Source organism: Ovis canadensis, chromosome 24 (assembly GCF_042477335.2).
Source record: "Ovis canadensis isolate MfBH-ARS-UI-01 breed Bighorn chromosome 24, ARS-UI_OviCan_v2, whole genome shotgun sequence".
Taxonomy (NCBI): domain Eukaryota; kingdom Metazoa; phylum Chordata; class Mammalia; order Artiodactyla; family Bovidae; genus Ovis; species Ovis canadensis.
In genome coordinates, this window is record NC_091268.1 from 48,539,360 (window position 1) to 48,566,764 (window position 27,405).

The 27,405-nt window shown below is 45.1% G+C and overlaps 1 long non-coding RNA gene across 1 annotated transcript; it reads left to right on the top strand.

Annotated features, from left to right (window-relative positions):
• The first annotated feature begins 19,503 nt into the window (after positions 1–19,503).
• On the top strand, positions 19,504–25,482 carry LOC138429760 (uncharacterized). The gene is made up of 2 exons (XR_011252879.1): positions 19,504–19,883; positions 25,038–25,482. It is a non-coding gene; the product is annotated as an uncharacterized lncRNA (long non-coding RNA).
• Positions 25,483–27,405: the final 1,923 nt, after the last annotated feature.

Sequence of the window (27,405 nt, forward strand, 5' to 3'; positions counted from 1 at the left end):
TGCGGATGGAGGTGAAGATGGAGGTGAGGATGGAGGTGAGGGTGGAGGTGAAGGTGGAGGTGAGGGTGGAGGTGAGGGTGGAGGTGAGGGTGGAGGTGAGGGTGGAGGTGAGGACAGGGGTGAGGGTGGAGGTGAGGATGGAGGTGAGGGTGGAGGTGAGGGTGGAGGTAAAGATGGAGGTGGGGTGGAGGTGAGGATGAAGGTGCGGATGGAGGTGAAGATGGAGGTGAGGATGGAGGTGAAGATGGAGGTGAAGATGGAGGTGAGGGTGGATGTCAGGGTGGAGGTGAGGGTGGAGGTGAGGGTGGGGGTGAGGACGGGGGTGAGGGTGGAGGTGATGGTGGAGGTGAGGGTGGAGGTGAGGGTGGAGGTGAGGACGGGGGTGAGGGTGGAGGTGAGGGTGGAGGTGAGGACGGGGGTGAGGGTGGAGGTGAGGGTGGAGGTGAGGGTGGGGTGAGGGTGGGGGTGAGGGTGGGGGTGAGGGTGGAGGTGAGGGTGGAGGTGAGGGTGGAGGTGAGGACGGAGGTGAGGACAGGGGTGAGGGTGGAGGTGAGGATGGAGGTGAGGGTGGAGATGAGGGTGGAGGTGAGGATGGAGGTGAGGGTGGAGGTGAGGATGGAGGTGAGGATGGAGGTGAGGGTGGGGGTGAGGGTGGGGGTGAGGGTGGGGGTGAGGGTGGAGGTGAGGGTGGAGGTGAGGACGGAGGTGAGGACAGGGGTGAGGGTGGAGGTGAGGATGGAGGTGAGGGTGGAGATGAGGGTGGAGGTGAGGATGGAGGTGAGGGTGGAGGTGAGGGTGGAGGTGAGGGTGGAAGTGAGGGTGGAGGTGAGGACGGGGGTGAGGGTGGAGGTGAGGGTGGAGGTGAGGGTGAAAGTGAGGGTGGAGGTGAGGGTGGAGGTGAGGATGGAGGTGAGGGTGGGGGTGAGGGTGGGGGTGAGGGTGGGGGTGAGGGTGGAGGTGAGGACGGGGGTGAGGGTGGAGGTGAGGACGGGGGTGAGGGTGGAGGTGAGGGTGGAGGTGAGGACGGGGGTGAGGGTGGGGGTGGGGGTGAGGGTGGAAGTGAGGGTGGGGGTGAGGGTGGGGGTGAGGGTGGGGGTGAGGGTGGCGGTGAGGGTGGGGGTGAGGGCGGGGGTGAGGGTGGGGGTGAGGGTGGGGGTGAGGGTGGGGGTGAGGGTGGCGGTGAGGGTGGGGGTGAGGACGGGGGTGAGGACGGGGGTGGGGGTGGGGGTGAGGGTGTGGGTGAGGGTGTGGGTGAGGGTGGGGGTGAGGGTGGGGGTGAGGGTGGGGGTGAGGACGGGGGTGAGGACGGGGTGGGGGTGGGGGTGAGGGTGTGGGTGAGGGTGGGGGTGAGGGTGGGGGTGAGGGTGGGGGTGAGGGTGGAGGTGAGGGTGGGGGTGAGGGTGGGGGTGAGGGTGGGGGTGAGGATGGGGGTGAGGGTGGAGGTGAGGGTGGGGGTGAGGGTGGGGGTGAGGGTGGGGGTGAGGGTGGGGGTGAGGACGGGGGTGAGGGTGGCGGTGAGGGTGGGGGTGGGGGTGGGGGTGGGGGTGTGGGTGAGGGTGTGGGTGAGGGTGGAGGTGAGGGTGAGGGTGGGGGTGGGGGTGAGGGTGGAGGTGAGGGTGGAGGTGAGGGTGGGGGTGAGGGTGGGGGTGAGGGTGGGGGTGAGGGTGGGGGTGAGGGTGGAGGTGAGGGTGGGGGTGAGGGTGGGGGTGAGGGTGGAGGTGAGGACGGGGGTGAGGGTGGAGGTGAGGGTGGGGGTGAGGGTGGGGGTGAGGGTGGGGGTGAGGGTGGGGGTGAGGACGGGGTTGAGGACGAGGTTGAGGACGGGGGTGAGGACGGGGGTGAGGGTGGGGGTGAGGGTGGGGGTGAGGGTGGAGGTGAGGGTGAAGGTGAGGGTGGAGGTGAGGGTGGGGGTGAGGGTGGGGGTGAGGGTGGGGGTGAGGACGGTGGTGGGGGTGGGGGTGGGGGTGGGGGTGAGGGTGTGGGTGAGGGTGGGGGTGGGGTGGGGGTGGGGGTGGGGGTGAGGGTGGGGGTGAGGACGGGGGTGAGGGCGGGGGTGAGGGCGGGGGTGAGGGTGGGGGTGAGGGTGGGGGTGAGGACGGGGGTGAGGACGGGGGTGGGGGTGGGGGTGAGGGTGGGGGTGAGGGTGGGGGTGAGGGTGGGGGTGAGGACGGGGGTGGGGGTGGGGGTGAGGGTGGGGGTGAGGGTGGGGGTGAGGGTGGGGGTGAGGACGGGGGTGAGGACGGGGGTGAGGGCGGGGGTGAGGGTGGGGGTGAGGGTGGGGGTGAGGGTGGGGGTGGGGGTGGGGGTGAGGGTGGGGGTGAGGGTGGCGGTGGGGGTGGGGGTGAGGGTGGGGGTGAGGGTGGGGGTGAGGGTGGGGGTGAGGGCGGGGGTGAGGGTGTGGGTGGGGGTGGGGGTGGGGGTGGGGTGGGGGTGGGGGTGAGGGTGGGGGTGAGGGTGGGGGTGAGGGTGGGGGTGAGGGTGGGGGTGAGGACTGGGGTGAGGACGGGGGTGAGGGCGGGGGTGAGGGCGGGGGTGAGGGTGGGGGTGAGGGTGGGGGTGGGGGTGGGGGTGAGGGTGGGGGTGAGGGTGGCGGTGGGGGTGGGGGTGAGGGTGGGGGTGAGGGTGGGGGTGAGGGTGGGGGTGAGGGCGGGGGTGAGGGTGTGGGTGGGGGCGGGGGTGGGGGTGGGGTGGGGGTGGGGGTGAGGGTGGGGGTGAGGGTGGGGGTGAGGGTGGGGGTGGGGGTGGGGGTGGGGGTGAGGGTGAGGGTGGGGGTGAGGACGGGGGTGAGGACGGGGGTGAGGACGGGGGTGAGGACGGGGGTGAGGGTGGAGGAAATTACAGGGATGGCGGAGACAGCGGCTGTGACAATGGCGCTGGTGACGGTAGCTGGTGGCGCTGGTGGGGACGGTCTGGGGTGTCAGTGATGGGGCAAGTGGCGGACAGGCTGGAGGTGACGATGGAGGGCAGGACGGAAATGATGGCGATGCTGGTGGCAGCGATGGTGGTGGTGATGGGGCTGCTGCTGCAGCTGGTGAAACTAGAGGCCACAGTAACACTGAGACTAACGGCCAGGGAACTGCTGGGAGCAGCTCTTGACTCAGAGCCCTCTCCACCGGGCATCGACGCTCCTCCAGCGTCGTGACTTTCAGTCAGAGAAGCCCCTCTGGCCAGTCAGTGTCACCGATGAGCATCTCGCTCCAGATAACGTCACGGGCAGGAAGGGGACCCAGCTGCCTCCCAAGAATTAGCTAATGTGAGTGGAGCATCAGCCGTGAGTCAGGCAGCTGACAGGGTAGGGGCTTCCAACTCAGTGAGAGGCCTAGAGCCTGGGGTGCCAGACAGTCGGGAGGTGGCCTGGGGATAGGCCCTCCTGTTTTAGGAAGGAAGCAAGTCCCTGGCCACAGTCAGGCAGGAGAACAAAGGCTCTACTGGGTGGATGAAGAGCAGATCTGAGCCCCTGGGGCCAGCAAGGTGGGGAGACAGAGCCCAGGAGAGGGTCTGCTGAGAGGGACACTGAGCAGGGAGAGGGCCCCGCTGGGTACCAGGGCTAGGTAGGTTTCTGGCCTGGAGGCAGCTGCCAGGGGTGGGATGGCTGATGGAGGTATCTGAGGCAGCGGGTTGGGGTCTTGCTGGCAGCAAGGGTAGAACAATGACAGCAAGAAGATTCCAGGAGTGGTCCAAGCACGGGCTCCAGGGCGGCTACTGGAAGTCCGGCATCTTTGGCAAACGGTCACAAATTCCCCCTCCATTGTTGACATCCACACACGAATGCTGCAGGCCCGCCATGACCGATGTTCCAGCTTTTCCATCACCCGCAGGCTGTCTGCTCCCACACACCCCCCCACCCCCCGGCGCGCCCACTTCGGGCCTCTGCCAGGACCCTGGCGAGGTGCTGGCCTGGAAGAGCCTAGTCGGGGTGCCGGCCAGGCTCCCCTGCGTGCTGCCCGGGCAGTGGGCCTTGCCAGGTGTCAGACTCAATTTCCCGGTCCTTCTTGCTCAGAGAACCAAACATCTTCTCCCTCCACCCAAGCTGGGTCCTCCCAGGCCGCGTCCTTGGCAGCAAGGAGACCCTTGGGGCGGTAGTCAGACTCACCAGGCCAGGCGAAGCGGGGAGGGGGCAGAAAGCAGAAAGGTCATTCATCCAATTTGTCACCCACCTCTCAGAAGGCCACTGGCCTAAGGGTACGCTGCAGTGGATGGAGCAGCCAGATGCAGGCCAAGTGACTGGAGATGGCCCGGGGTGGGGCGGGGGGCAACGCGCCACCAGAGAGTCCGGAGACCTAGGTATAAGCCCTTGCCTCACCCTCTCCCTGTACCCCACTGGTAAACAAGGTGGGTGAGTAAAAGAACATCTGAGGCCCAGCCCACCGTCCGTGAGTCAGCAAGGTTCCCTCCCTCTGCCAACACTATGTCCCTTGCACAACTTTGCACTCACTGTTTTTTAAAAAAAATAACAGTTTGATTGTGATAGAATTCACATACCCTACAATTCAGCCATTTAAGGCGTACAACTCAATGGTCTTTAGCATATTCACAAAGTCGTACACACATTTCCACTGTCCATTTTAGACCATTTTATCACCCCAAAAAGAAAGCCTTGGTCTATCACCCCCTAACTCCTAATCCTTCCAGACTCCATCTCTACTCCCACCAGCCCTACTCTCTATCGCTACAGACTTGCCAGTTCTGGACATTTCTTGTAAGCACTGCTTTTTCAGAGAAGGAGGACACTGGGTAAACTGGATCTGCCTGCTGCCCTCAAACCAGCCCCTCCCTAGGGTCCCTCCTGCCCCAGGCCCGGGGCTCCAGGCTGCCAGCGCTTTGGGGTACAGACTCTCCAACCAGCCACAAGTCTTGTCTCTCTCCCTCAGTTTCCTCCCAGATGACTCCCTCTCCCATAGTCCACTGTGACACTCTCTGCTTCTCACCGCCCCTGGGACTGTTCTAAAGTGAAAATGTAATCAAGTCACCTTGAAAGGCCCAACAGGTCTCTGTTACCCATAGAGTTCCATCCAGAACCTCGGCCCCAGGCGTTTTCATCTGGATTCCCAAGAAGGCAGTGCCTGAACTAGACCATGCATTTGGTAGAGGATTTCAAGAGACAGGATGGAGGAGAAAGGAAAGCATGAAGGCAACTTAAGGATGCTCTCTGCCATAGGCAGCAGGGGCTCAGCTCCACCGGAACCTCCAGGCTTACACAGAATGTCATCCCGACTGGTCTGTCTGAGTGACAGGAGATGGGTGTTTTCTTACTGGCTGAGGGTTGCTGCTAGGAAAGTGAACCCCACCCCAACATCCCAGGTTGCACTCGTTGTCAGGCAGAGAGGACCCCTGCTTAGAAGACTCTGAGACAGAGAAAGATGCCTCCATGAAGACCATGCAGGACTCCATCCAGATGCCCTTTGCTGGTTGTGCACCTTCTGTGAACATGGGCAGCTCCCGACCGCCCCTTCTCCCGAGAATAGCCCTGAGCTGATAGGAGCTATTAGTCTGGATGTTGAGCAGCCTACAATCAATGGCCAGCTGAAATGGGGACTCCCTTCCTCCAGGAAAGCCAACTTGTGGTGCAATTTATGCCCTAGAGTCTTCCCTGTGGATCAGGCCAAGAACACACTTTCCCTGAGGCCACATTCTGCTTCCTTACCTCATGAAATCACAGCATCTACTTCTAATACAGACTTAGGCTCTGTTTCTGGGGAACCCCAAAGGAAAATGTGTCCCATAACCAAGAAAAAAATCAGTGAAATAGATCAAGAAATGACAAAGATAATCCAATCAGCTGACAAGACTTGAAAACAGCTATGATAAAAGTATTCAAGATCTTAAAGGAAAAATAAATGTAATGAGGAGAGAAATAGAAGATATAAAAGAGAACCAATATAACTTCTAGAGCTGAAACTACAATGTCTGAAATGAAAAATTCATTGGATGAGCTCAGCTGCAGCTTGGAGGGGAAAAAAAAATTAAAAAGGATGTTAATATAGACTCAGAGACCTACAGAACAGCACCGATTCATCTATTACATGTATAATTGGTTAGAATTTTTAGCAATAAATTTCTTTCTTTAAAAAAGAAAGAAAAATAAAGGTATTTTCTGACAAACAAAAGATGAGAAAATTCATTGCCAGCGTGCCCTGCCCTACAAAAAAATTTAAAGAAAGTATTTCAGGCTGAAGGAAAAAGATGTGTAAATATGATTTACCTGACAATGAAGAATACCAGAAATGACAAATAGGCAAATATGTGGACTAATATAAAACAGATTTTCTCTCATTTTTATTTCCTTCAAAGATAATGGACTTTTCTGTACACCTGAAACTAACAGAACATTGTAAATCAACTCGGTTTCAGTGAAAAGCCGTTTGGTTTGAAAAGAAATTTAAAACATTTTTTTAAAGGTAACTGACTTTTAAAGAAAAAAAAAAACACTGTATTGTGGGGTCTAGAACCTTCACAGAAGTCAAATGAAGGACGGCCACAGCACTAAGGATGAAGTGGGAGTATACTGTTGTAAGGGTCTTATATTATTCACAAAGTATTAGTTAATACTTTAAAGATAGACTGGATCTTTAACTTGGATAAGTTAAAAATCCAAAGTACAAACTCTAGGGCAATTACACACACACACACACACACACACACACACACACAGAGAAGTAGCTAATAGGCCAAAAGTGATCAAAATGGAAGGCTAAAACCAAAAGACAAATCCTCAGTCCAAAGGAAGGAAGGGGGACTTCCTGGTGGTCCAGGGGCTAAGTTGCCATGCTCCCAATGTCGGGGGCCCAGGTTTGATCCCTGGTCAGGGAACTAGATGTGGCATGCTGCAACTGAGTTCACATGCCAGAACTAAAGATCCCACATGCCACAACTAAGACCTGGCAAGGCCAAATAAATGTAAACCAACAACCAGCAAAAGAAGGGAAAGAGGCAAAGGTGAACAGAGCTGCGGGAACAAATAGAAAACAAACAGCAGGACAGCAGCGTTAAACCCAAGCAGATCACTCCGAGTCTAGTCACATGGAGTAACAGGGACTGCATCTGCTCTCCCACCTTAGCAAGGAGAAAACCAAATAAAACATAGGACACAGCGGTTCTTCAACATGGACAAGAAGCAGCACGGAAATGTGATCCCTAAGAGAAGAGGAAAAAAGGGGAATTCTAAAACCTGGAAATTTTCTTAGATCTTAGGAAATTAACATACTTCTAAATAACCCATAGGTCAAAGAAGAAAACCACATGAGAGATTAGAAAGCATTTTGTACCAAATGGAAATGAGAACACAATACACCGACATTTGTGGGCCTCTAAAAGCAATGACTTAGAGGGAAATTATAGCTTTAACTGCTGTAGAAGAGATTAAAAGTTGATAATCGATGAGTAAAGGGTCTGTCTTAAGAACCTAAGAAATGAAAAAGCAAATTCAACCTGAGATAGAAAAATGTGAATAATAAAGATAAGAACATAAGTCAATGAAATAGGAAGTGGACAAACAATACAGAAATGCTGATACCAAAAGCAGTTAATTTGAAAGGTCCAATCATAAAAATATTTGTTATCTATTGTTATATAACAATAGTACCATCAACATAGTGGCTTTAAACAGTATGCGTTAATTTTTTCCTAGTTTTGTGGGGCAGAGGTCTAGGCACAGATCAACTGGGTCCTCTGCTTTAGGACTGGACGAAACCACAGTTAAGGTGTCTTGCCTATGGCTCAGCTCAGGAGGAGACCACTTCCAACTTATACAGTTTTTGACAGAATCTAGTTCCTTATGGAACTAGAGCCTCAGTTTGTTGTCAGCTAGAGGCCACCTGCAGCTCCTGGTGACATGGCCCTTTCCAAATGGCAGCTTGCAACATGGCAGTTTAATCCCTCAAAGCCATGGTGGAGGGGGGCCATCTCCTAGCAATGTGAAGTATTAACTCATACAAAATAATCGCATATACATAATCATGTACACTCCTTTACCTTTCCTATATTCTACTGATTAGAATACTTTGGCTACCTGATTCGAAGAGCCCCCTCATTGGAAAAGACCCTGATGCTGGGGAAGATTTAAGGCAGGAGGAGAAGGGGGTGACAGAGGATGAGATGATTAGATGGCATCCCCGATTCAATGGACGAGTTTGAACAAACTCCAGGAGACAGGGAAGCCTGGCGTGCTTCAGCCCGTGCAGTCACAAGAGTCGGGACTGAGCGACTGAACACTGACGACTGATTAGAAGCAAGTCGCATGTCACATCTGCACTTGAGCGGAGCAGCCCACCTGAGCGAGTGAACCCCCAGAAGGTGGAGTCCACAGGGCTGCTCTACACGTTTTGTCACAACTGGGAAAACTCAGACTGGATTGTTCAACCAAAAAATAGAGACTATTCAGGTCAGGTCAGTGGCTCAGTCGTGTCCGACTCTCTGCGACCCCATGAATCGCAGCACACCAGGCCTCCCTGGCCATCACCAACTCCCGGAGTTCACTCAGACTCACGTCCATCGAGTCGGTGATGCCATCCAGCCATCTGATCCTCTGTCATCTCCTTCTCCTCCTGCCCTCAATCCCTCCCAGCATCAGAGTCTTTTCCAATGGTCAGCTCTTCGCATGAGACTATTCAGTTCAGTTCAGTCACTCAGTCATGTCTGACTCTTTGCGACCCCATGAATCGCAGCACACCAGGCCTCCCTGTCCATCACCATCTCCCGGAGTTCACTCAGACTCACGTCCATCGAGTCCGTGATGCCATCCAACCATCTCATCCTCGGTCGTCCCCTTCTCCTCCTGCCCCCAATCCCTCCCAGCATCAGAGTCTTTTCCAATGAGTCAACTCTTCACATGAGGTGGCCAAAGTACTGGAGCTTCAGCTTTAGCATCATTCCTTCCAAAGAAATCCCAGGGCCGATCTCCTTCAGAATGGACTGGTTGGATCTCCTTGCAGTCCAAGGGACTCTCAAGAGTCTTCTCCAACACCACAGTTCAAAAGCATCAATTCTTCGGCACTCAGCCTTCTTCACAGTCCAACTCTCACATCCATACATGACCACAGGAAAAACCATAGCCTTAACTAGACGGACCTTAGTCGGCAAAGTAATGTCTCTGCTTTTGAATATACAATCTAGGTTGGTCATAACTTTTCTTCCAAGGAGTAAGTGTCTTTTAATTTCATGGCTGCAGTCACCATCTGCAGTGATTTTGGAGCCCAGAAAAATAAAGTCTGACACTGTTTCCACTGTTTCCCCATCTATTTCCCATGAAGTGATGGGACCGGATGCCATGATCTTCATTTTCTGAATGTTGAGCTTTAAGCCAACTTTTTCACTCTCCTCTTTCACTTTCATCAAGAGGCTTTTTAGCTCCTCTTCACTTTCTGCCATAAGGGTTGTGTCATCTGCATACCTGAGGTTATTGATATTTCTCCCGGCAATCTTGATTCCAGCTTGTGCTTCTTCCAGTCCAGCGTTTCTCATGGTGTACTCTGCATAGAAGTTAAATAAGCAGAGTGACAATATATAGCCTTGACATACTCCTTTTCCTATTTGGAACCAGTCTGTTGTTCCATGTCCAGTTCTAACTGTTGCTTCCTGACCTGCATACAGATTTCTCAAGAGGCAGGTCAGGTGGTCTGGTATTCCCATCTCTTTCAGAATTTTCCACAGTTTATTGTGATCCACACAGTCAAAGGCTTTGGCATAGTCAATCAAGCAGAAATAGATGTTTTTCTAGAACTCTCTTGCTTTTTCCATGATCCAGCGGATGTTGGTAATTTGATCTCTGGTTCCTCTGCCTTTTCTAAAACCAGCTTGAACATCAGGGAGTTCATGGTTCACGTATTGCTGAAGTCTGGCTTGGAGAATTTTGAGCATTACTTTACCAGCATGTGAGATGAGTGCAATTGTGCAGTAGTTTGAGCATTCTTTTGCATTGCCTTTCTTTGGGATTGGAATGAAAACTGACCTTTTCCAGTTCTGTGGCCATTGCTGAGTTTTTCAAATTTGCTGGCATATTGAGTGCAGCACTTTCACAGCATCATCTTTCAGGATTTGAAACAGCTCAACTGAAATTCCATCACCTCCACTAGCTTTGTTCATAGTGATGCTTTCTAAGGCCCACTTGACTTCATATTCCAAGATGTCTAGCTCTAGATTAGTGATCACATCATCATGATTATCTGGGTCGTGAAGATCTTTTTTGTGCAGTTCTTCCGGGTATTCTTGCCACCTCTTCTTAATATCTTCTGCTTCTGTTAGGTCCATACCATTTCTGTCCTTTATCGAGCCCATCTTTGCATGAAATGTTCCCTTGGTATCTCTAATTTTCTTGAAGAGATCTCTAGTCTTTCCCATTCTGTTGTTTTCCTCTATTTCTTTGCATTGATGGCTGAAACTATTACGTGACCAATAGTATTAGAGAGAGAAGGAGGATCGCTAGAGATTATATACACACTAAGTAGATAACATGGGACGAGTATGAACAATATCATGTCAACATAGTCAATAACTGAAATGGAAATGGACATATTCCTTAAGGACACAAAGTATCAAAACTAGCATAGGAAGAAACAGAAGCTAACAGGGCAAATTATAGCTGAGTGAAAAAGAAAAGATAAAAGGGAAATACATGAAATAGAAAAATGATAGAGAAAATGAAAGAAACCAAAATCTGGGTCTTTGAAATGGTAACAAAATTCGCAAATCTTTAGCACGCCTGAATGAGAAAAAGAGCAGTCTCAAATTATTAAAATTGAGAATGAAAAAATAGACATTACTACTAACTTTACAGAAGTAAGAAGAGCTATAGGGCAATACTATGAACAGCTGTATACCAACAAAGTAGATAACCTAGATTAAATGGACATGTTTAGAAATATTTAAATACTAAAATGGACTTAAAAAGAGACCAAAAAGCTCTATAACATGTAAAGAGACTGAATTAATAATAATAATAGTAAACGTCCTCTGTCCTAAGTTGCTTCAGTCATGTCCAACTCTTGTGATACCACAGGCTGTAGCCCCCCAGGCTCCTCTGTCCATGGGATTCTCCAGGCAAGAATACTGGAGTGGGTTGCCATGCCCTCCTCCAGGGGATCTTCCTGACCCAGGGATTGAACCCGCATCTCTTATGTCTCCTGCACTGGCAGGTGGGTTCTAACTTCTCGCAAAGAAAAGTCCAAGACACAATGGCTTTATGGGTGAATTTTGCCAAATGTTTCAAGAAGAACTGATACTAGAGGAGTGATACCAGCAAGATGGCAGACCAGGAGTTTTCTGTCATCGTCCCCGCCCACAGGACACCAGTTGTGGCTATCGCTGATGAGTGACAGTACCTTTGTGGGAGTCCAGGAATCCAGCAGAGAAGTTCCATCACTGTCAGAGAAGAGAAAATCTGAGAACAGATGCATCAAAGACAGTAGATGAATACTTGCCCTTTGCCCATGTTGCCCCTCTCAAGGTGACATAGCTCAGTGCCAACAGAGACCCTCTTGGCCCGTAATTTCTCCCAGGGTAAAATGAGAGAGCAGTAAGTCAACACCTGGCTTCCCAGTCAAAGTGGATGGTGCCCAAAGTGGATGGTGGTCACTTATTGTAACCCACCCAGGTTAGTCAGCTCAGCTGAGGGGTTGAGAGAGGCGGCTACTGCTGCTGCCGCTGCTGCCAAGTCACTTCAGTCCTGTCCGACTCTGTGTGACTCCATAGCCGGCAGCCCACCAGGCTCCCCCATCCCTGGGATTCTCCAGGTAAGAACACTGGAGTGGGTTGCCATTTCCTTCTTCAATGCATGAAAGTGAAAGTGAAAGGGAAGTCGCTCAGTCGTGTCAGACTCTTTGCAACCCCATGGACTGCAGCCTACCAGGATCCTCCGTCCATGGGATTCTCCAGGCAAGAGTACTGGAGTGGGGTGCCATAGGATCACAAAAACTAGGACTCAGAACTTATCCAAGGGAATTCCCTGGTGGTCCAGTAGTTAAGACTATGCTCTCACTGCAGGGGGCATGGGTTCAATCTCTGGTCCAGGAACTAAGATCCCTCCTGCCAATTTAAAAGACAAAACAAAAGGCTGCAGACCCTACAGACCACTTTGTAGACTCCACCAGGAAGTCCACCCATGAATCCCTTAGCATGCCTCACCTGCAGATCCCTCAGCTTGTCCAAGTGTATCTCCAGTGCTCTGCACACCTCGCTGACCTCCTCTGGCCAGCTCCCTGCACACACCCCCATGGACAGGGAGTATGAATCTTGGCAGACAACTTACAAGCACAAGCAGAGAGCTGGCATGGCTCTGGGACTGACAGAAGGCACCCAAACTTGAGCATTCTCAGGGCACAAGCCTAGGGAAACCAAACAGTAGGCTCTCAGCTTCTAGCCTGGCTTTACAGAATCAACAGAAGGCATACAGTCTTGAGAATTTCCCTCCAAGGAACCTCCCTCGTGGTCCAGTGGCTAAGACTCTGAGCTCCCAAGACACGGTGCCCAGGTTCAATCATATGCCGCAGCTGAGAGTTCGCAAGCCACAACTAAAGATACCACGCGCTATAACAAAAGTCCCGCATGACAGAATGAAAATTGAAGGTCCATGTGCCATAACTAAGACCAAATAAATAAATATGCAGCCAAATAAATAAATGTTTTAAATAAATAAGTAAATAAATACTTTTAAAAAAATTTCCCTCCAAGAGGGCACAAGGGGTGTGGAAGGGCCACAACCATAGGAAAGGTCTGAACCTCCAAATTCCCAGCTGGGCTGACTGGTGACAGTATTTCTCTCCCAAAGTTAGTCAGTCAAGACGGAGAAAGTGACCACTTTTTCAAATGCGAAGACAACAATGCAAGACTTTGAGGAACACAAAAAAAATTAAGGAAACATGATACCACCACAAGAACACAGAAATTTTTCAGCAACTGAACCCCTCACATATGCCAGTTTATGAATTGCCTGATGAATAATTCGAAGTCAAAATTTTAAGGAAGCTCAGGGATCTACAAGAGAACACAGCTTTCTTAACACGATAAAAGGCATTTATGAAAAATCCACTGCTAACGTCATACATAATGGTGAGAACTGAAAGCTTTCCTGCTAAGACCAAGAATAAGACAAAGATATCAGGGTATTTAGGCAAGAAGGAGAAGCAAAATCACTCAGGTTGAAAAACATGAAATATTAACTATTTCTATGTGTAGACAACAGGGTGTTGTTCACAGAAAACAATAAGAAATTCAAACACATGTGCACACACACACACCTGTTAGAACTAGTAAACAAACTCAGCATGGCTTTAGGATATAAGAGAAATACTCAAAAATCAATTGAATTATTACATAAACTAGCAATGAATCATTCTAAAGGAAAAGTAATGAAACTATTCCTCTCACCATATACAAACATTAACTCAGAAGATCAAAGACCTAAATCAAAGAGCTAAAGCTCTAAAACTCTTAGAAGAAGATATAGTAAATCTTTGTGATCTTAGACCAAGCAATGGTTTCTCAGATAAGACGTGAAAAGCACAAGCAAGAAGAGAAAAAAATAAGTAATTCGGATTTGCTCAAAATTTTAAGCATTCACATTTCAAAGTGCCATCCAGAAAGTGAAAATCAACCCATGGAACGGAGGAAAATATTTGCAAATCATTTTTCTGATAAGGGACTAGTTTCCAGAATATATAAAGAACTCTTACAACAGCAATAAAGAGGTAACTAATTCATCCTTTAAATGTGAAAAGGATTTTAATAGACATTTCCCAAGAGAAGATATACATGCAAATGGCCAATAAGCACATGAAATAAAGTTCAACATCATTAGTCACTAAGAAAATGAAAATCAAAACCACACCATGATGTATCAAAACCACTATAATGGATGTAATAAAAAGAAAGACAATAAAAAGTGTTGACAAGAATGTGGAGAAATTGGAACCTTCGGACATTGCTGGCAGAAATATAAAACGGTGCAGTCACTTTGGAAAAGAGTTTGGCAGTATCTCAAAAGTTAAAATTGAGTTGCCAAAGGAGCAATTCTACACTTATGTATATACCCACAAGAGAACTGACAGGACAGAGGAGCCTGGCGGGCTACAGTCCATACCATCAGAAAAAGTCGGACATACCGGAAGCACCTGAGCATGCACACAAAAGAGAACTGAAGATGTATGTCCACGTAAAAACATTAGGTAAATGCTCATTGCAATGTTATCCACAGTGGCCCCAAAGTGGAATCAATCCTCATATCCACCACTGATGATGGGTAAGCATAATGTGGTATACCCATACAATGGAGTAATCTTCGACTACAAAAAAATGAATGAAGTACTCACAAATACTACAACATGGATGAATTTTGAAAACATTTTGCTAAGTGAAAGAAGTCAGCCACAAAAGGTCATGTATCATATGATTTCATTTATATGAAATGTCCAGAATAAGCAAATCCATAGAGACAGAAAGCGTCTGCCAGGGGCTGGGAGGAAGCAAGAATGAGTGTAAACTAATGGGAATGGAGTTTTTCAGGGGAGATGAAAATGTTTATGAAATGAGAAGATGGTTGCACAACTTTGTGAATACACTTAAAACAAGTGAATTGTTCCCTGTTTTAAAAAAAGTGAATTTTATGGTATGTGATTTATACCTCTGTAAAAAAGAAGAAAATAGAAAAATCTGAATGAGTCTATATCTACTAAAATTTATGTTTTATGGTTCAAAACTTTCCAGCAAGGAAAAAAATTCCAGGCCCAGATGGCTTCACCGGTAAATTCTAGCAAGCAATTAAGAATGAGGTAATTCCAATCTCACAAAAACTTCTAGAGAACATAGAGAGAATATTTCCCAACTAATTTTATGAGGCCAGTGTTACTCTGATACCAAAACCAGACAAAAACATTACAAGGGGGAAAAAAAACCCTAACAAACGCCAAAGTCAGCCTGCAATCTGTTTATGTAAATAATGTCTTAAGAAAACACAGCCACACCCATTCATGTGTGTATTGCCCATTGCTGCTTTCACGTTACAGTGGCAGAGTTGAGTAGTTGTGACACAGATTACATGGTCTGCAAAGCCTCAAATATTTACTACCTGACTCTTCACAGAAAAACTTTGTTGATTCCTTGCTGTGGACAAAGAACTTTCCTGAATAAAGATGCACAAATCCATTAGCAGGATCAGCAAATCAACCAAGAAACACATAAAGACAGATAAAAGTCAAGTCAACTTGAAATTTATCCCAGAAATGCAATGTTAGTTTACAAAAAAAAAAAAAAAAATCAGTCAATGTAATAAAACATATCAATGAATAAAGGTTAAAAATGACATAGTCTTCTCAATAACGGCAGAAAGAGAGCATTTGACAAAATTCAACATACAGTCATGATAAAAACACTTTTCAGCAAGCTAAAAATAGAAGGAAACATTTCCCATCCAACATGGAAGAAGTTTGGAAGTCATCCCTCTGTCCTAACAATAAGTAAAAGGCTGAATGAACTGAAGTATCAATAACTTCAGATCCGTCAGAGAAGCAAGGTCATGAGGAAAATCAGTGCCCCCTCCCCACCCAAACTGTAGAGACAGGCAGGTGAACACGGAGAACTACAGCTTATCCATGCAAAAGAGCAGAACCGGATGGGGAAACCTCAATTACAACCAACAAACTGCTGGAGGCTGAGCTTGGACAAGTCTCATTGACAAAAACTCCAAAGGGAGGCAACAGAGGGTGACCTGCCCCCCCACACACACAGACACACTTGCGTGAGTTTTACCTCCTGAAGAGCTACCAGGTTCTCATAATGAATATCAGAGAAAAACCCCCCAGTGCTTCTGGCAGGTGCAGAAGTAAACAAACCATTAGGAAACATGTAGGAGTACTCTGTTCTTAACAAAGCCTGCATTCAGGGGAAATGACCTAACCAGAGGCTTACTTGCAGAGGGGTTTAACAGAGCCAATTGTCTTGGAGGAAGGGAAATACCCAGCTCCATCCCATTCTAGCCATCCTGTTCCACCTAAGGCGGGAAAAACAATCAGCACTTGTGAAGCTCATGGTCCAGGAGCATCTATTCACGAAAAGACTAAGATCTAATCCTAGGACTATGGAATGCTCCCCTACACCCTCTTTATCACAACATCCCTAAAGGGTAATTTATAGTCATTCCTATCACCCCGTACATCATGTCCAACTATCAAGGGAAAAAAAAAAACTACAAGGCATACTAAAAGGCAAGAAAACAGTCTGAAGAGGCAGAGCAAGTAACAGAACCAGACTCAGATAAGACAGGGATGTTGGGATTATTAATATAAAAGCGAGGAATTTAAAGAGACTATAATCACTATGCTAAGGGTGTTCATGGATAAGACAGACAGCATGCGAGAACAGACGAGCAACGTAAGCAGAGATGGAAATTCTAAGAACCAAACAGAAACTCTGGAGATCAAAAGCACTGTAACATAAATGAAGAATGCCTTTGATGGGCTTATTAGCAGACTGGACACAGCTGAGGAAAGAATCTTTGAGCTTGAGGATATCTCAACAGAAATCTCCAAAATGGAAAAGCAAACAGAAAAAAAGCCTGGGAGAAAAAAATAGCAGAGCAGAACAGAACTGGGAGACAGCTACCAAAGGTGTAACATATGCTTAATGGGAATACCAGAAGGAGAAGAGAGAGACAGGAAGAGAGGAAATTTTTGAAACAATAATTTGTTTGACTGAGAATTTCCCCCAAATTAATGTCAGACACCAGACCACAGATCCAGGAAGCTTAGAGAACATCAATCAGGATGAATGCCGAAAACCACACCCAGGCATATTATATCCAAACTACCAAAAATCAAAGATAAAGAAAAATTCCTGAAAGAAGCCAGGGAAAAATGAAGAGAAAAGATGAGAATTACGTCCAACTTCTCAGAAACTATGCAAACAAGGAGAGAGTGGAGTGAAATACTTAAAGTATTAAGAAGGTAAACAAAAAATCCCGCCAATTTAGAATTCTAGGTGGAAAATATCCTTCAGAAGTGAATGAGAAATACTTTCTCAAACAAAAATTGAGAGCATTTGTTGCCTTGCAAAAAAATAAAATGGTTTCTTTAAAAAATATGTATTTATCTGGCTGTGTCAGGAGGGTCTCAGTTACAGCACACAAGATCTTTGCTGTGTCATACGAGATCTTTTGTTGTGGCTGGAACACTTGGCTTGGTTGCCTTGCTGCACGTGGGATGCTAGTTTTCTGACTGGGGATCGAACCTGCATCCCTCACACTGCAAGCTGAATTCCCAACCACAGGGAAGTCCCACAAACAATGCTTTTTAAAAATTCCTTAAGAGAAGGAAAATAATAAAGTTCAGAAACCCACTTTCACATAAAGAAAGAGCATGCACGGGAGAAAGAATAAGTGAAGGCTATTTAAAAACTTATTTTTCTTATCCTCAATTGATCATAGATAATAGCTTGTTCAACCTAATAATACCAACAAAGTACCATGTATAATTATTTGTGTGTGTGTACTTACGTATAAGTGAAATGAATGATGACAACAGGGACAGGAGGGAGGAATCAGAGTTAGTTTGCTGAAGTACCTGTACTGCTTGTGAAGTGGTAAAGTATTATTTGAAAATGAACTTGGCCTGGTTGTAAATATATACTGCAAATTCTAGGGCAATCACTAAAAAAAGAAGTATTAACTGATATGCTAAGAAAGGGGAGAATATAGAATAAAAATGCTCAATTAAAACCACAAAAGGCAGAAATGATAAAAGAGTCATTTCTCCAAGAAGACATAACAATCCTTTACATATACATGCCTAATAACAGAACATGGAAATATGTGAGGCAAAAACTGATAGGCCTGCAAGGAGAAATAGATGAACCCACCACAATATTTGGAGATTTCAATACCCCTCTATCAGAAGTGCATGAATCCAGCAGGCAGAAAAATCAGTAAGGCCACAGCTGAACTCAACAACATCAAACAACTGGATATAAGCAATATCTATTGACTGCTTCATCCAATAATGGCAGGATACAGATTCTCAAGTTCACATGGGACATTGGCTAAGATAGACTATAATACATTTGGGGTCATAAAACACATCTTAATGAATTTAAAAGAATGGAAAGCACACAACGTCTATATCAGACCACAGTGGAATTAACCTGGAAATCAACAACAGAAAGATAGCTGGAAAATCCCGAAATCCTTGGAGATGAAATAATACACTTCTAAATAGCACTCAGATCAAGGAAGAAATACCAAAAATTTTTTTAAATACTCTGAATGAAATGAAAATTAAAACACAACTTATCAAAATGTGTGGGACGCAGCAAAAGCAGATCTTAGAGGGAAATTTATAGCTTTCAGTATGTTAAAAAAGAAGAAAGGTCCCCTCAATCAGCTAAGCTTCCACCTTAGGAAGCTAGAAAAAGAAGAGCAATTTAAACCCAAAGTAAGCAGAAGGGGTTCCCAAAAGGCATTAGTCCAAAAGAATCTGCCTGACAATGCAAGAGACACAAGAGATGCAGGTTCAATCCCTGGGTTGGGAAGATGCAGAAGGAAATGGCAACTGACTCCAGTATATTCTTGCCTAGGAAATCTCATGGTCAGAGGAGCCTGGCGGGCTAGATTCCGTGGGTCACAAAGAGTCGGACACGACTGGTCACATACACACACACACACACTCCACAAGCAGAAGAAAAGATACAATAAAAATGAATGGAAAGTGGCAAAACCAATATAGTATTGTAAAGTAAAATAAAGTAAAAATAAAAATTAAAAAAAAATTTTAAAAAAAAAAGCTCCTGCCAAATGCAAAAAAAAAAAAAAAAAGAATGGAAATCAATGGACTTGAAGATAGAAAATCAATAGAGAAAACCAATGAAACCAAAATCTGGTTCTTTGATAAGATCAATAAAATTCATAAGCTTCTTACCAGTCTAAGAAGACGACTCAAGATTACTATTATCAGAAATTAAACAGGAGGCAGCCTTAAAGATCCCAGAGACATTAAAAGGATAATAAATATTATGAACAACTCTGCCTACAAATTTGATAACCTAGATGAAACAGATCCATTCCTTGAAAGACACAATCTGCAATACTCACGCAAGAAGGAAGAGAAAATTCGAATAGGCCTTTATCCATTAAAGAAATTGAGTCAATAATTATTAACTCTAAATAATTATCAACCTTTCAAAATAGACAGCAGCAGACCCAGATGGGTTCACTGGTTGATTCTAGCTATACATTTAATTTCTTCAGTAACTATGGAGCTATTCAGGTTAACTCTTAACTCACTTCACAAGTTTGTTGTTACTGAGGAATGGATCCTGTGGGCTTCACTGGGAGGTCTCACGTCATTACCAGAAAGTTGCTTGGGGCAGTGGCATGAGATTCGAGAGGAAAAAAAAGAAAAAGAGTGTCTCTCCTCTCTCTAGGCTTTAGGAGGTCCCTTTCCTGTTCCTCCAGCGGGAATCAGAAGGTTCCTCCTGGGCTTCTCTCTGTTCCTGCCAACACTAGTTCTTGGTTTCAGGCTGACTTGCGCTCAGACTAGAGGACACTGTAGGAAAAAATAATGGGTAGACTCACCACTGGTTCGGTGGTGCTCCAACTTGTCTTTTTTTTTTTTTTTCCAATGTTCCTACTAATATTGACTTTTCAGAGTCCTCAGATAGCTGTTCCATGTATTCTGTCCAGGTTTTACAGCTGTATTCAGTAGGAGAGACAGGGTGGAGTGCACTTACTCCATTTTACCCAGAACCAGAGCCTAAAGATTTCTTTAGACATATGAAATTGAAAGAATTAATCACCAGCAGATCTTCACTTCAAAAAAAAAATGTTAAAGGAAGTCTTTCAGACAGGAGAAAAATGATGCCAGATGGAAACATGGATGGACATAAAGAAAAGGAGAGCATCCGAAATGGTAAGTGTGTGGATAAACATGGAAAAGTATTTTTCTTCCTTTTTAAATCTTTTCAAAAGGGAACTGACTACTTAAAGCAGAAATAGTAACAATGTATTGCGGCAGTCATAACATGTAGAAGCAAAATATTTGCCCACAGAAGCACAAAGGTGAAGGGGGAAAATAGAAGCACAATATTGTAAGGTTCTCAGACTATATTTTTAAGTGTATAATGTTACTTGAGGGTAGATTAATAAGTTAAAGATGTACATGCTGTCATAAAACATCACTAAATAATAAAAAACTAAGAGTTATACCTAATAAACTAATGAATGAGATCAAATAAAATCATAAAAAATGTTCGATTAATTCAAAAGAAGGCTGAAAAAGAGGGAACAGGGGGCAAAGAACAAATGGGTCAAATACAAAACAAATATCAGGAGAGCAGATTTAAGTCCCACCATATCAATAATTATATAAAATGTAAATGGTTTGTAGGACGAGTGGCAAACTATGACCTCCAGGCCAAAGCTGGCCTGCAGCACGTTCTTACCTGGCCCTCAAGCTAAAAATGGTTTGTCCATTTACAAAGCATCGTGGACAAGAAAGCAAAGAAGAAAGAAAAAGGAAGCGAAGGAGTGTGTAGCAAAGGCCATATGCAGCCCACAAAGCCTAATTTATTTATTGCCAGTCCTTTACAGAAAATGCTCTTCAATGTTCTTTTCAACCCCAGTTAAAAGTTAGAAGGCAGAGGCAGAATTAAAAGGCGTCTTCCCCCCGGCAAGAGGCACTGTGGTCCCAAGGGGACCGGGGGCACCCTTGTTGCCTTCTCTCGACCTCCTTGCCGTTTGACACTGAAGGAAGAAGCTATCACGAATAGGGTGTTGCAGAGCAGAGAAACTAAAGCCCGGCTTTCTAATCAGGGACAAGGAAGAGGAGTAGTCACGAGCTGGAACGTGTTGGTGCGATTGCTGAGAAAAAGGAACTCAAGAAAACAATCTGGGGGAATTCCCGGGCAGTCCAGTGGTTAGGCTATGAGCTTCCACTGATGAGGGCCCAGGGTTCAATTCCTGGTCAGGGGACTAAGATCCCACTAGGGGTGTGGTGTGGCCAAAAAGAAGAAGAAAACAACTTGGTAAAGTTGTATGAACCGCTGGGCTCACGGCTGAGCTTTGTGTACGGATCTGGCCCTAGATAGCATAGGCTTTGAGGAATAAATCACGGGGGACAGACCACTGCCACTCACAGAAACCAACTGAGTATTATCCCAGCAACATGGGACTGTTTTAATATTTGAGTATTAATTAATGCAATCTAAAAAAGAAAGCACATATGATCATATCAATGTATGTATTTGACAAGATTCAATATCCATTCTGGATAAAGTGAAAGCGAAAGTGTGTCCAACTCTTTGCAACCCCATGGACTGTAGCCCACCAGACTCCTCCATCTATGGAATTTTCTAGGTAAGAGTACTGGAGTGCGTTACCATTTCCTTCTCCAGGGGGTCTTCCCAACCCGGGTATCAAACCCGGGTCTCCCACATTGCAGGCAGACACTTTACCATCTGAGCCACCAGGGAATCCCTATCCATTCTGGATAAATTCTCATCAAAGTAGGAGTAGCGGACTTGCCTGTGGTCCAGTGTTTAAGGCTCCACACTTCCAAAGCTGGGGAATCAGGTTTGATTGGGAAACTAAGATTCTCACATACTACAATGTGTGGCATGGCCAAAAAATTTAATTAAAAAAAAAATTTAAATATGTTCTTAAGTCTTTAAAAAAAAAAAGGTAGGAATAGAAAGGAACTTCCTCAACCTGATAAAGAGCATCTATAAATTACTCAACATTCAGAAAACGAAGATCATGGCATCCGGTCCCATCATTCCATGGGAAATAGATGGGGAAACAGTGGAAACAGTGTCAGACTTTATTTTTTTGGGCTCCAAAATCACTGCAGATGGTGACTGCAGCCATGAAATTAAAAGACACTTATTCCTTGGAAGAAAAGTTATGACCAACCTGGATAGCATATTGAAAAGCAGAGACATTACTTTGCCAACTAAGGTCTGTCTAGTCAAGGCTATGGCTTTTCCAGTGGTCATGTATGGATGTGAGAGTTGGACTGTGAAGAAAGCTGAGCGCCGAAGAATTGATGCTTTTGAACTGTGGTGTTGGAGAAGACTCCTGAGAGTCCCTTGGACTGCAAGGAGATCCAACCACTCCATTCTGAAGGAGATCAACCCTGGGATTTCTTTGGAAGGGATGATGCTAAAGCTGAAGCTCCAGTACTTTGGCCACCTCATGTGAAGAGTTGACATATTGGAAAAGACTCTGATTGTGGGAGGGATTGGGGGCAGGAGGAGAAGGGGACGACCGAGGATGAGATGGCTGGATGGCATCACTGACTCGATGGACATGAGTCTGGCTGAACTCTGGGAGTTGGTGATGGACAGGGAGGCCTGGCGTGCTGCTATTCATGGGGTCACAAAGAGTCGGACACGATTGAGCGACTGAACTGAACTGAACTGAAAATCATACTTGGGGCTTCCCTGGTGGCTCAGACAATAAAGAATCCGCCTGCAAAGCAGGAGACCTGGGTTCGATCCCTGGGTTGGGAAGATCCCATTGAGAAGGGAATGGCAAGACCCACTCTAGTATTCTTGCCTGGGAAATTCCACGGACAGAGGAGCCTGGCAAGCTACAGTCCGTGCAGTCACAAACAGTCGGACATGACTGATGAGCGACAGCAAAATTATACTTACTGGTAAAGGATTGAATACTTTCCCTAAATTCAAGAACAAGATAAGAATGTTTACTCTTACCACTTCTATTCAACATTGTGTTGGAAGACCAAGGCAAGATAATAAAAAAAGAAAAAAAATAAAATAAAGGGCACTTTGGGAAGGAAGAATTTAAACTCTCCCTATTTACGGAACATATGATTGTCTCCAAAGAAAATTCCAAGAAATCCACCCCTCAAAAGCTCCTAAAACTATAAATAAATTTATAAAGATGGAAACATATAATTTAAAGTCTATGCACTAGCAGCAAACCATTGGAAACTGAAATCTCAAAAACAGTACCAATTATAACAGGACCCAAACAAGAAACCCTATCTCTAATAAAGCTATAGTTTAAAAAGACATCATTGTTTGGAAAAGGAAAAGGTAGACCATAGAATGGAAGGAAATCTTCACAGTATCTATAGATGACAGTGGACTTCTACGCGGCTCAGTAAGAGAGAGAAAAACAATCTTTTAAAAAATGGGCAAAATGCTTGGATACCTCTCAAAAGAAGATGTATAAAAGGCAAATCAGCATATAAAAGATGCTCAACCTCATTAGTCATTCAGTTCAGTTCAGTTCAGTCACTCAGTCGTGTCCGACTCCTTTCATGGCTGCAGTCACCATCTGCAGTGATTCTGGAGCTCCAAAAATAAAGTCTGACACTGTTTCCCCATCTATTTCCCATGAAATGATGGGACCGGATGCCGTGATTTTGGTTTTCTGAATGTTGAGCTTTAAGCCAAATTCTTCACTCTCCTCTTTCACTTTCATCAAGAGGCTTTTTAGCTCCTCTTCACTTTCTGCCATAAGGGTGGTGTCATCTGCATATCTGAGGTTATTGATATTTCTCCCGGCAATCTTGATTCCAGCTTGCGCTTCATCCAGCCCAGCGTTTCTCATGATGTACTCTGCATAGAAGTTAAATAAGCAGGGTGACAATACCCAGCCTTGACGTACTCCTTTTCCTATTTGGAACCAGTCTGTTGTTCCATGTCCAGTTCTAACTGTTGCTTCCTGAGCTGCATACAGATTTCTCAAGAGGCAGGTCAGGTGGTCTGATATTCCCATCTCTTTCAGAATTTTCCAGTTTATTGTGATCCACACAGTCAAAGGCTTTGGCATAGTCAATAAAGCAGAGATAGATGTTTTTCTGGAACTCTCTTGCTTTTTCCATGATCCAGCGGATATTGGCAATTTGATCTCTGGGAAGTCCATATTAAGACAAAAATGCATTAACCATTAAAACTGTTAATCTTTTGTAAACTGACCGCATCTACTATTAGCGCATATGGAGCAACGGGAACCATCACGCTGGCGGGAATGTAAATAGCACAGCCACACTGTAAAACACTTTGACTCTTTCTTTTCTTTTTTTCTTTTTATTAAGGATAAGTTGTTTATTTTTTGATGTGGATTTTTTAAAAGTCTTTATTGCATTTGTTGCAATATTGCTTCTGTCTTATGTTTTGGTTAACTCCCTGACCAGGGATTGAACCCACATCCCCTGCATTGGAAGGCAAAGTTTTAACCACTGGCTCACACAGGAAGTCCATGACTATTTCTTACTAAATTAAACAAATAGTCAACAAGTCTCATTCCTGGGCAGGTATCCAAGAGAAAAGAAAGCATATATTTGAACACAGCCTTATAGATAAACGTATACAGTAACTTTATTATAAAAGCTTGAAACCACAAAGAACCTAAACATCCATTTAAAAATGAATGAACTAAGAATTATGACGTATCTTTACAGTGGAATACTACCCACCAGTAAAAAGGAAGAAATTCCTGATTTATGCAATGATACGCATGACTCTCAAGCACACCACGCTACTGGAAGAGTCACGTCAGTGTGGCAGAGCAAGGAACTCCAAAATTCCAGCCCCAATAAAAGCAGTAAAATAAGGCAAAAATGTCAGAATCGCTTTTATGCAATTGTGGAAATTAAACAAAGGAGCACTTATTCAAGAAACCTGGGAGCACTTATTAAAGAAAAACAGCTGAATTTCAGCAAGACAGTAAGCTTTGTGGTGTATAATCTTAGCCCAGTCTCATCTACTCTCCAGCTCAGTGGTAGTTTTGAAAATAATAACCCATATTGATGGTGGTGGAGGGAGCAGAACAGACCTCATTCACACACACACAAAAAAGTAATTATTTGTTTTGACCAATCTTGTGGTTCCCTGTAAGATCAACTCAGAAGGCTTGTCTTCATTTTGCCTAACAAAGAACTGGCCCAGGGGTAGAGAGCTGGGGTGTGGGTGGGGGGTGTTTATTAAAAACATTTATAGGCAAATGTTTTAGTCACTGCTGCCTGAGGCCCTGGATAAAAGTTGAGGCAAACAATAGCCTAACCAAAAGTCTATTTTTTTTTTTTTCTTCTTAGGAAAGGCTGGGGAATGAGATGTCTACATGGATTTGAAAGTTCTGATCTGTTTCTGGGGATCGAGCAGGTAATGTACATACCAGGGAGGATGCATACCAAAGATAGACTTGAAAAGAAATAATTACAAATCTATTAATATGTTGATGGACACACAATGGATAAAAACGCAGTCTGAACAAGAACCACATAAGTGGAGGGTAATGAAGCTAGATAGGAGCAAAAATTTTGTATACTATTGAAATTAAGTTAGCATTAATGGAAACTAGGTTATTACAAATTAAAATGTTCATTTTAATCTCCATGGCAACCCCAAATAACTGAAATAATATGTATTTAAAGGAACAACAAGAAATTAAAGTGATACACAGGACACTCCATAAACACAAAGGAAGGTAGGAATGGAGGAACCCAGGGACAAAAAGACATATAACATAAAGAAAACAAATAGCAAAACAGCAGAAGCAAGACCTTCCTTATCAATAAATACATTAAGCTAAATGGATTATACTCTCCTATTAAGAGACATAAGATTGGCAGAATAGATATAAAAATAAATACATAGCTTTAAAGAGCATGGAAAAGGATATTCCATGCAAACAGTAACCAAAAGGGAGATGGAGTGCCTACACTAAATTCAGACAAAATAGACTTTAAGAGAAAAAAAAAATTGTTAGGACTTCCCTGGTGGTCCAGTGACTAAGATTCTGTGCTCCCCATGCAAGGGCCCAGGGTTTGACCCCTGGTCAGGTAACTAGGTCCCACATGCTGTAACTAAGACCCTGAGCAGCCAAATAAATAAATAAATAAATACTTTTTAAGAGAAAAAAATGTTACTAAAGACATAGAAGGACATTACAGAATGATGAACAGGTTGATGCATTAAAAAGATATAATAATTATTAGTATATATACCTAAAAACAGAGCCCCACACAAAGAAAAGCAAAAATGGAAAGAACTGATGGAAAAAATAAGCAGCCCAACTATGATATTTAGGTACTCCTTTCTTTCTTGTTTTTCCTTTTTTTTTTTGCCACACATCTTTCAGGATCTTAGTTCCTTGATCAGGGATTGAACCCAGGCCTTGGCAGTTGCCAGGGAATTCCCTCATTAGATATCTCAATATTCCACTTTTAATAATGGAGAGGACACTAGACAGAAGGTCATCAGGATACAGAATATACACCAACTAGATCTAATGAACATCCATAGAACATCTACCTAACAGCAGCAAGATACACATTCTTCTCAAGAGCACATGGAGTGTTCTCCAGGATAATTGATATGTTAGACCATAAATACATTTTAATAGACTGAAATAATGCAAGTAGGTTTTCTGACCATAATGGGATGAAATTAGAAGTTAATAACATTTGGAAAATTGACAAATACACAGAAATTCAACAACACACTCTTAAATAAAGCAGATCAAAGGAGAAATCACAAAGAGAGCTAGAAAATGTTGTGAGATTAATGAAAACGAAAACAACGTGCCAAAACTTTGGAGATGGAGCGAAAGTAGCATTATAAATGAGGGAAACTGATAGCTACACACGCCCAAATTAAAAAGGAGAAAAGATCCCAAATCAACAGTATTCTACATTAAGAAGCGGGTGGAGGGCACTTTCCTGGCAGTCCAGTGGTTAAGACTCCAAGCTTCCACTGGAGGGGGGTGTGGGTAGGATCCCTTGTTGGGGAGCTAAGGTCTGGCATGCCACGCAGCCCAACCCAAAAAGGAAAAAAGAAACTAGAGGGAGAAAGAGCAAACTAAACCCAAAGGATTCAGAAGGAAGGAAATAAATATTAGCATGGAAATACATGAAACAGAAGCAAGAAAATCAATAGAGAAAATGAACAAAGCCCAAAATTGGTCATTTGAAATGATCAACAAAATTGACAAACCTTTAGCCAGAAAGATGAAGGAAAAAAGGAAGACGATTCAAATTATTGAACTCAGGAATAAAAGAAGAGACACTAATACAGATCTTACAAAAATAAAGAGGATTATAAGAAAATACTTGGAGAAGGTAATGGCACTCCACTCCAGTACTCTTGCCTGGAAAATCCCATGGATGGAGGAGCCTGGTAGGCTGCAGTCCATGGGGTCGCTAGGAGTCTGACACGACTGAGCGACTTCATTTTCACTTTTACGCATTGGAGAAGGAAATGGCAACCCACTCCAGTGTTCTTACCTGGAGAATCCCAGGGACGTCGGAGCCTGGTGGGCTGCCGTCTATGGGGTCCCACAGAGTCGGACAAGACTGAAGCGACTTAGCAGCAGCATAAGAAAATACTATGACAACAAATTAGATAACCTAAGTGAAACGGAAAAGTTCCTAGAAATGCACAAACTCCCAAGAGAGACTGAAA